Raw genomic sequence first — 11,692 nt, forward strand, 5'->3', positions numbered from 1 at the left:
ACATACCTTTCAAATATTACCAAAAGAAGATCGAAATGTGTAGATGAGAAGTCTTGAACCTTTGAATTCTACTATAACTCAAGGACTTTGATCATCTATCAAAACAGAGTAATTTCTGTTCAAAATTCATAATTAGTTCAATACTGCTTTGAATCAAGATCCGTAAATTTCTTAACCTTAATATGCCATAAAAACATTCATTGAATCATTTCATCAAACACATAGCATGCGTGCTAAAGAAATTAGCTCCTATACTTTGCCATTGGCTTCAATTCCATTTTAAATTCAAACCAACACAATTTCAACATCTCCAACATCTCAAATATCAACACAAATATCAATTCTAAACTTCATCCCATTTCCAAACTTGAATAAAAATATAACATACTTACACCATCTTGAAGATCTTGGAGAGAGGATCACAAATCTAACTTCATTTCATAATTTCCTTGAACAAATCTCCCATAGATTGAAGAAGAAATTAGAAGATGAAAGGAAAAATGAAGAACCCTAGCTCTAAACCGATGGAGTAGGAAAAAGAGAAGAGAAAATGATACAAAAATCATTCCCCAATCAAATATATACCATCCAAACCTCAAAACACGTTTTTTGTACAAGTGCTGGGCGCCATGGCGCGTGATTTTGGCGCAGCCGCGCGCCCCTTGCTGCCCAAACACCAAAATTTCAGCACTGCGCGCGCTAGGGCGCCGGATCCTGCGCAGGGGCGCGCAGTATTCTGCCAAGAACGCATTTTTAACTTCAGAATTTGCGAAAGTGGTAAACTACAAAGTTGTAGCCCTATGTCTTGGCTTGCATCTCCAATTGGCCTCATGTCATTTGGAGATCTGAGTAAAAAGTTATGCTAAATCTCCCAACATGTGTCATTGTAGGAACGACGATACGCACGACACACTTCGGGGCGCTTTTGGCTCGTCTTCCCTAATGATTTGAACAAAACTCAAAACATGAAAGTTATAGCCTTATGTCATATCTTTTTAATGGAAGTAGCCTCACATCAATTGGATCAATATACAAAACATTATGCTAAAAACCACAACTACTGCCACATTTTTCATACCGTTTCTGCACTTCCATCACCTATTTAGCTCAAATTCAACCTTTGATTCTACCCATCAATTATCTATTCCATTCTATAACATTCATTACCATTTATACCATAACATAAAGTCATAAACCATCACAACTAATGCCACAATATTTCAAAATTTGGGCATTACAATTCCTCCCCTCTAAAAATAGATTTCGTCCTCGAAATCAATCATCTCTTTCAAGTCTAACATGTAATAATCAATACTGAAAATAAAAACCGAGAATAGAAGCGTACTTCATTGGAATAACTCTGGATATTTTTGTCTCATTTTATCTTCTAATTCCCAAGTTGCCTCTTCGACACCATGTCTGTTCCACTGTACTTTAATCAACGGTATCAATTTATTTCTGAGTTGCTTATCTTTTCTATCTAGAATTTTAATCGGTCTCTCAATGTAGCTTAAATTCTGATCTAACTCAACTTCATCGGGTGGAAGTACATGAGAAGGATCTGGATGATATTTCCTCAACATGGACACATGAAAAACATCATGAACACCTGATAACGCAGGAGGAAGAGCTAATCTATAAGCCAAATCACCCACACGTTCCAAAATCTCATACGGACCTACAAATCTCGGTGATAATTTTCCTTTCTTTCCAAATCTAACTGTACCACGGAAAGGAGATATTTTCAGAAAAACTCTGTCACCTTTCTCAAAAATCAACGGCCGTCTCCTGATGTTCGCATACTTAGCCTGCCTATCCTGAGCAGCTCTCATACGACTCTGAATCAATTTCACCTTCTCTGTCATATCTCTTATCATATCAGGTCCTACAATTGGTGCTTCAGATAAATCGTCCCAATACAAAGGAGATCTACATTTCCTGCCATATAGTGCTTCAAATGGTGACATTCCAATGCTCACTTGATAACTGTTGTTATAAGAAAACTCGACAAGTGGTAACGAATCCTGCCAACCAATACCAAAATCCATCACTACAGCTCTCAACATATCCTCTAATGTCTGAATAGTACGTTCTGACTGTCCATCTGTCTGAGGATGATATGCTGTACTCAAATGCAAACGAGTACCAAGAGCCTCTTGTAAACTCTGCCAAAAATGAGAAGAAAATCTGGGATCACGATCTGATACAATTGACTTAGGCACACCATGCAATCTCAAAACTTCTCTGATATACAATCTGGCCATCTGATCATGCCTATATGTCATCTGATACGGAATGAAACATGAAGACTTGGTTAATCTGTCAACGATAACCCAAATTGCATCGCAACCCCTTGACGACCTCGGCAATTTCGTGACAAAGTCCATGGTGATATGGTCCCACTTCCATTCTGGAACCTTAAGGCTATGCAAAAGACCTCCTGGTCGCTTTCTTTCTGCTTTCACTTGTTGACAATTCAAACAACGAGATACAAATTCTACTATGTCAGATTTCATTCTTTTCCACCAAAATTGTTTCTTCAAATCATTGTACATCTTTTTACTTCCAGGGTGTACACTGAATTTACTGCAATGAGCATCATGCAAAATCTGCATCCTCAACTCTGAAATATTAGGAACTACAATACGATCATTCACAAACAAAATACCCTCATTATTGACCTGAAATTCTGATCGATGTCCTGATCTGACGAGTTCAACTGATTTCTGAATGCTTTGATCTAACCTTTGGGCCTCTTTAATTTTAACAAACAACTCGGGTTCTGCCTGAATCATAAATACTCTTACAGGTTGAGTATCTACCACAAAATCCAAACCAGAAAGACAACATTCTTCTACTAGATCAGATACACTGCTAGTGATCAAAGACATATTACATACTTTTCTGCTCAAAGCATCGGCTGCTGCATTAGACTTGCCTGGATAATATTTTATTTCGCAATCATAGTCTTTCAACAAATCTAGCCAACGTCTCTGTCTCATGTTCAGCTCAGCTTGTGAAAAGAGGTATTTCAAACTCTTATGATCAGTGAATATTTCAAATGTCTCCCCATACAAGTAGTGACGCCAAATCTTTAAGGCAAAAACCACTGCTGCTAGTTCCAAGTCATGCACTGGGTATCTAGACTCATGTGGCTTCAACTGTCGTGAAGCATAGGCAACAACACGTCCATGCTGCATTAATACACAACCCAGTCCTTGATGTGAAGCATCAGTGTGCACTGTAAATCCTCCTACACCTGATGGAATAGTCAGAACTGGAGCACTAGTCAATCTCTTCTTAAGTTCAACAAAACTATCCTCACATGCTTGTGACCAAATAAATGGTGCATTCTTTTGTGTCAGCTGGGTAATTGGCCTCGCAATCTGTGAGAATCCTTTAATAAATCTGCGATAATAGCCTGCCAAACCCATAAAACTACGTACCTCAGGAACTGATGTCGGTCTAGACCAATTGATGACTGCCTCAACTTTACTCGGATCAACTGATATACCTGCACTTGAAATCACATGTCCAAGGAAAACCACTCTATCCAACCAAAACTCGCATTTGGATAATTTAGCATACAACTTTTCAGTTCTCAAAATCTGCAAAACAGCCCTCAAGTGCTTGACATGCTCAATTTCAGATTTTGAATAAATAAGAATATCATCAATGAAGATCACAACAAATTGATCTATATACCGTTGAAAAACACGGTTCATCAAATCCATAAATACCGCAGGTGCATTGGTCAACCCAAAAGGCATAACCAAAAATTCAAAATGCCCATACCTGGTACGAAAAGCAGTCTTAGGCACATCTATCTCTTTGACTCTTAACTGATGATATCCAGATCTTAAATCAATCTTAGAATATACTGAAGAACCCTGCAACTGGTCAAAGAGATCATCAATCCTTGGCAAAGGATACTTATTCTTTACTGTGGCTTTATTCAACTGTCTATAATCAACACAAAGCCTCATAGACCCATCTTTCTTCTTTACGAATAAAACCGGAGCACCCCAAGGTGAAACACTTGGTCTTATATATCCTTTAGCCAATAGATCCTCAAGTTGTTCCTTTAGTTCCTTCAGTTCAATTGGCGCCATCCTATAAGGAGCTCTAGAAATAGGCTGTGTACCTGGCATCAACTCAATGTTGAACTCAACCTCTCGAACTGGAGGAAATCCTGGAATTTCATCTGGAAATACATCTGAAAATTCACTAACAATTGGAATATCTGCCAATTTAGGTACTGACCTTAAAATATCAATTGCATAAACCAAGAAACATTCTGCTCCTTTCTGCAACAAACGAGTCATGGACAAAACAGATATCAAAGGAATCTTAGCTCGAGAACCCTTACCATAGAATGTCCAGTGATCTGTCATACCAGGCCTAAACTTAACAATCTTCTGAAAACAGTCTACAGTAGCCCTGTATCTTTTCAACATGTCAATACCAAGTATGCAGTCAAAATCAGACATCTCCAACACAATACAATCAAGCTCAATGACATTATCCTCATAACGAAATTCACAACCACTTATAATTTCTGCTGACCTCATCACTTTGCCCAGTGGAGTAGAAATAGATAATGTAGATGATAATGACATAGAATGCAGTGAATGCAATGAGACAAAGTGCTCAGCTATGAAAGTATGTGATGCACCAGTATCCATCAAAACATAAGCAGGATAACCTGAGAGAAAACAATTACCTGCAATGACATTATCTGGAGCATTATGTGCCTCATCCTCCGTGAGTGCAAAAACTCGACCCTGTTGTCTAGGTGGCTGTCCTACCCTGTGGCTACCACTCTGTTTGTTCTGATCTGATCGGTTTGACTGCTGATAGGAATGAACTGTAGGGTTCTGACGATTCTGGTGAGGTGTCTGTCTCGATGATCCCCCACTCTGAGACATATCACTGCCACGGTTAGGACACACTCGAGCATAGTGTCCCACCTGGTTACACAAGTGGCAAGCTCCCGAGATTCCTCTACACTGATCGGTATAATGTCTACCACCACACTGACCACAAGTCGGTCCTGAATAACCAGTGCTCTGAACTGAACCAGACTGTCTCGATCCACTAAAACTCGAAAAATTACTGCCATGCCTCTTAAATTGCTTGCCTCTAGCCCGAAACTGCTCTCTTATGTTGCCACTGTTACCGCCATTATTACCCTGTCTGAACTGCTGTCTATAATGTGGTTGTTGGGGTCGTTGCATATACTGAGAACCTCTCTGCCTAATAATTCCGGTTTCAGCTCCCTTGGCTCGATCAAGAGCCTCAGCAAAAGTTTTAGGCCTTCCAGTATTAACCAGGGTAAAGATATCAGAATTAAGACCATTTATGAAGTGATCGGCCTTAGCTTCTTCATCAGATGCTACATGAGGAGCAAATCTCAGTAAATTCGAGAACTTAGCAACATAGTCCTCAATATTCAAATTTCCCTGCTTTAAATTTGCAAACTCGGCTCCCCTATCTTTCCTGTAAGAGGTAGGAAAGAAACGCTGATAAAATTCAGATTTAAAGATATCCCAGGTAACAATCGTACCTCGACTCTCTAAAGCTTTCTTGGTCATGATCCACCAACTTTTAGCAACATCCAATAACTGATGAACAACTAACTTGATTCTACGATCATCTGGATACTCAAGAGATTCAAATAATTGGTCCATATTCTCCAACCAGTTCTCACAGTCTAATGCATTCTCCGTACCCTTCAACATCGGTGGGTGCAAAGACTGAAATCTGGCTAACAGTATCTCCATCGGAGTCGGAGTTATATCCATCTGAGTATGAGTAGCACTGCCCTGATCTTGTGCCACTGGTACGTTCTGTCTATGTCTACCACGACCTCTACCTCGAGTAGCCATGTCTGATATACAATAGATCAACCACAGATAAAATCACAAAATCACAATCATCTCAATCTTGTATCAATCATCTCTGGCTCTCGAGACTCAACAATCTCAAAAATCTCGAATAAAGCTCAACAATATAATTTCTCAATTTAAATCATGTATTTCACATTATGGCACAATGAAAATGCTAACAAATATATCACATGATCAAGCAATTCGAACTGACTCGATCTACCCTGTTCCCAAATATCTTACGCTCTGATACCACCTAATGTGGGGCCCCGGGTCCGATATCTAATACTAATAATTATAATTGTCACACACCAAATGATTGAGTAAAATACATAATTTGTTGTTCACAAACTTACATAAACATCGTCAAAATAATTTAATTGTCTCAAATGTTTGAAATATAAATTTTCAACATGCCAACATGAAGTAGTGAACCAAAGAAATCCAAACATCATCACATAGCTCCTAAGACCCGAGAATCCCACTCTAACTCGTATCTCCTCGCCTTGAGCTGGACTCTGGCATCCCAAGCCTCGCCTCACCTACCGTCAAGCACATGAAAACAAGAGGTACCGGACATGCCGGTGAGTATAAACCCAGTATGATACAATCAATCACAAATGAGAGTTAAATTTTCAAATATTTCATATAAATTCATAAAGATGCAATATAATGCAATGCATGATCAGAAGCTGTGGGCTATCAATAAATCTCAAGATCAAGTGAATCATCTGGTCATAGGGTACCCAAGGGAATAGAATCACCCAGCAACATCCACCGACTCATCCGCTCGGGGTGGGGTGCTGTGTTCTACAATCCCAGGACTATGGTGCGCCTATAGAGAGTGTTCAGGCCATAGCAGCGACCTCCGCATACACTATGCCAACTCAACTATAGCCCCATACGTCCAACAAATCAATATATCAAGGCGACCTCCGCCATATCAAATCTGAATCAACAAGTGGCTCAATATGCAATGTCATGATGCAAATCAATATCATCATCTCGATATCATAATCAACTCATCTCAATACAACAATCATCATCAAATCACCAATAGTTCATCAAGCCATAGAGTTTTCAATTTAAAATAAAAATGATACTTTTACCTCGTATGTTATCGACCGTAACATACCTTTCAAATATTACCAAAAGAAGATCGAAATGTGTAGATGAGAAGTCTTGAACCTTTGAATTCTACTATAACTCAAGGACTTTGATCATCTATCAAAACAGAGTAATTTCTGTTCAAAATTCATAATTAGTTCAATACTGCTTTGAATCAAGATCCGTAAATTTCTTAACCTTAATATGCCATAAAAACATTCATTGAATCATTTCATCAAACACATAGCATGCGTGCTAAAGAAATTAGCTCCTATACTTTGCCATTGGCTTCAATTCCATTTTAAATTCAAACCAACACAATTTCAACATCTCCAACATCTCAAATATCAACACAAATATCAATTCTAAACTTCATCCCATTTCCAAACTTGAATAAAAATATAACATACTTACACCTTCTTGAAGATCTTGGAGAGAGGATCACAAATCTAACTTCATTTCATAATTTCCTTGAACAAATCTCCCATAGATTGAAGAAGAAATTAGAAGATGAAAGGAAAAATGAAGAACCCTAGCTCTAAACCGATGGAGTAGGAAAAAGAGAAGAGAAAATGATACAAAAATCATTCCCCAATCAAATATATACCATCCAAACCTCAAAACATGTTTTTTGTACAAGTGCTGGGCTCCATGGCGCGTGATTGTGGAGCAGGCCCGCACCCCTTGCTGCCCAAACACCAAAATTTCAGCACTGCGCGCGCTAGGGCGCCGGATCCTGCGCAAGGGCCCACAGTATTCCGCCAAGAACGCNGGAGAAGAGAAAATGATACAAAAATCATTCCCCAATCAAATATATACCATCCAAACCTCAAAACATGTTTTTTGTACAAGTGCTGGGCTCCATGGCGCGTGATTTTGGAGCAGGCCCGCACCCCTTGCTGTCCAAACACCAAAATTTCAGCACTGCGCGCGCTAGGGCGCCGGATCCTGCGCAAGGGCCCACAGTATTCCGCCAAGAACGCATTTTTAACTTCAGAATTTGCGAAAGTGGTAAACTACAAAGTTGTAGCCCTATGTCTTGGCTTGCATCTCCAATTGGCCTCATGTCATTGGGAGATCTGAGTAAAAAGTTATGCTAAATCTCCCAACATGTGTCATTATAGGAACGACGATACGCACGACACATTTCGGGGCGCTTTTGGCTCGTCTTCCCTAATGATTTGAACAAAACTCAAAACATGAAAGTTATAGCCTTATGTCATATCTTTTTAATGGAAGTAGCCTCACATCAATTGGATCAATATACAAAATATTATGCTAAACACCACAACTACTGCCACATTTTTCATACCGTTTCTGCACTTCCCTCACCTATTTAGCTCAAATTCAACCTTTGATTCTACACATCAATTTTCTATTCCATTCTATAACATTCATTACCATTTATACCACACCGTAAAGTCATAAACCATCACAACTAATGCCACCATATTTCAAAATTCGGGCATTACAGATATGGCGGAGGTCGCCTTGATTTATTGATTTGTTGGACGTATGGGGCTATAGTTGAGTTGGCATAGTGTATGCGGAGGTCGCTGCTATGGCCTGAACACTCTCTATAAGCGCACCATAGTCCTGAGATTGTAGAACACAGCCACCCACCCCGAGCGGATGAGTCGGTGGATGTTGCTGGGGGATTCTCTTCCCTTGGGTACCTTATGACTAGATGATTCACTTGATCTTGAGATTTATTGATAGCCCGCAGCTTCTGATCATGCATTGCATTATATTGCATCTTTATGAAATTATATGAACTATTTGTCATTTTAAATCTCATATGTTATTGGTTGTATCATATTGGGTTTATACTTACCGGCACGTTGGCTACCTATTGTTTTCATGTGCTTGACGGTAGGTGAGGCGAGGCTTGTGATGCCAGAGTCCAGCTCCAGGCGAGTTAGAGTGGGATTCTCGGGTCTTAGGAGCTATGTGATGATGTTGGATTTCTTTGGTTCACTACTTATTTTGGCATGTTAAAATTTATATTTCAAGTATTTGAGATCTTTAAATTATTTTAACGATATTTATGTCGGTTGGTGAACCACTGATTATGTATTTTACTCAATCATTTGATTTGTTATATTTATAATTATTAATATTAGATGTCAGACCCGGGGCCCCACAGTACTAATAGGCCCTAATTAAAAGTTAAGTGGGTAAAAGGGTTTTGAGCCCATTAATCATTAAAATAAACCCATCAAACCCAAAAACACTCTCGAAAAATATTTCGTTTAGGTATGTTTTTTGAAAATAATGCCCGAACCCCAAAAAGTCCTCTGAATCGATAAATTTGTGTACCGGCTAAAAATATAACATGGCGGTTAAAAATACCCAACGAAGACCCATTTTGAAAAAAATCATACTTAAAATCATCTCATATTAAATAATTATTAGATAAAAATATTTTTCTTGATTGTCCTCAATCTCTGTTACCCGTTCGAGCGCGAAATGCAACTTAAAACCCTAATGCATGAACTTTAAAATACCCATGCAATAACACTTAACCATGCAATATTCATTCATTAAATGTATAAAATTCATTGAACACATATTTTAAATAAAACCCTAGATTGCATGCAGCCGAGTTACGTATTTCTAATTTTCTAGACATTACAATAATCGTCTAGGACTCTAAAGCAGGAATAAAAATCCTTTCTACTCGCCGGACAATGCGCGCTGGTGCGCGGCTGTGCAACTTGGGGGGGGGGGGGGCAGTTGGGCGCCTGGTTCTTCCCAGTGCACACAACTCTTCTTCAGGGCGCTCAGGTGCGCGTTCATGTTGCACGGGTGTGATACTACTTAAATTATAATTCACCCAAGTGTAGGTTGTCTGCAAGTAATATATTTTGTAAGTACGAGATCGATCCACAGAGAGGTTATTTTAAGTTTAAATTTATTAATTTATAGATTACCAAATGCAAGAATGAAGTTTACAAGTTATAAATTTTGTCAAGGCTCGAGGATTTATTTTTGATTTATGTAATATTGTTTAACTAAAAGTAAAACAAAGGAAACCACCATAAATAATGGTTCCAAGAAAATTAAATATTTAAACACACACATAATATAATAGAGTTCCCACTATAGAAAATATCGAATTCACCGATATTTTATATATGGTACCTATGATTATATACATAACTATATAAATATATAATTGCGTAAAATAGATGTTAAATTAAATCATTATATTTCATTTAGAACAACCGGCAGAGCCACGCTATTGCCTAAATGAAATATATGATTTAATAAGTTAGTTGCGGGAAAGTAAAAGTTAGTCGCGGAAAGTAAAAATTAGTTGTAGAAAGTAAAAGTTAGTTGCGATAAAATAAATGTTAGACGCGATAAATTAAATGTTAGATTGTTAGATGTTAGTATTAAATCATAATATATTATTTAGAACAACCGGCAGAGCCACGCTATCGTCTAAATGAAATATATAATATAATTATATATATGTGTGTGTGTGTGTGTGTGTGTATAATATAACAATAATAATTGATGAAATATTTATTGTATCAAAATTAAACAACAAATCAAGATAACCACTTCAATGGTATCAAGCATTTGATGTAATTGATAACAACAAATAATTCATTTTTATACCTACAATAAAAAGAAATTAGCAAACTGAAAAGAAATAAAGAAAGAATATACAAAATATAAACAATCTTACTTCACCAAGAATTTATCCTCTTCACCTTGACATAATAGATTTAGTTGTCCATAAGTTTACTTTTGATCACTAAAAACATCACTCATAATTGGGAAAATGAAAAATATACTGGAACTTAGAACTTTTATACACACTCACACTATATTTTAAAATGAGATATAATGATTCTCAAGCTAGCACAAGGCCTCTATTTATAGGCCAAATGAGAGAAAAAGTCAAAAATTTTATTAATGTCATGTAGTTGTAATAGTAGTCTTTGTCTCCTCCAACTTCAATTCCATGTCTCTTCTTTCAATGCTTTGTTCCATGACTTTTATCACCGAATTTGACTCTGCGCAAAATAGCAAACATGTGAGGAATTGTCTGTATATGAATTTGGCCACTTGATTTATCTCATTTGGTTAAATATTGAAATAGTTATGATTTTTTTACTATATGCTAGTCATGGTAAAAGTAAATTTGTCCTCCTTTTGATATTTTCACGATTTGATCCTCTTAATGAACTTTTTAAGCAATCATATCTTCTGCAAAGTTGTAGATAATTTTTCAAGGATTCCAAACATGTTTGAATCTCCTCCATCTGAATTTTCTAGCTTGAGTCATCATTATTTTACCAACACGTAGAAAACCTGAAAATAAAACATATTTAGTAAGACATTTAAATATAAACAAAAAAATACTAAAAAAACATAATTTTATAATTTTAATGGAACTTAAATTTTAAAATATAGGTTTTAACATATAATGAATTATTAATTTTAGGTTTCATCACACCCTTACACTATCTTATTACTAGTCCCTTTGTAATAAAATTTATCAAAAAATCACAACCTAGATTCTTTATTCCTTTTATATATTCAAATATACAAACATATTCATTTTAAAAATAAACTATATATATATATATATATATTTTTCATTTAATATAATAATATATAATTAGATGTGCTTTTATTATTATTTTTATTTTCACATAATATATAAAGTAACAATATATATT

Source organism: Primulina huaijiensis, unplaced genomic scaffold (genome assembly GCF_012295235.1).
Source record: "Primulina huaijiensis isolate GDHJ02 unplaced genomic scaffold, ASM1229523v2 scaffold9163, whole genome shotgun sequence".
In the NCBI taxonomy this organism is placed as follows: Eukaryota; Viridiplantae; Streptophyta; class Magnoliopsida; order Lamiales; family Gesneriaceae; genus Primulina; species Primulina huaijiensis.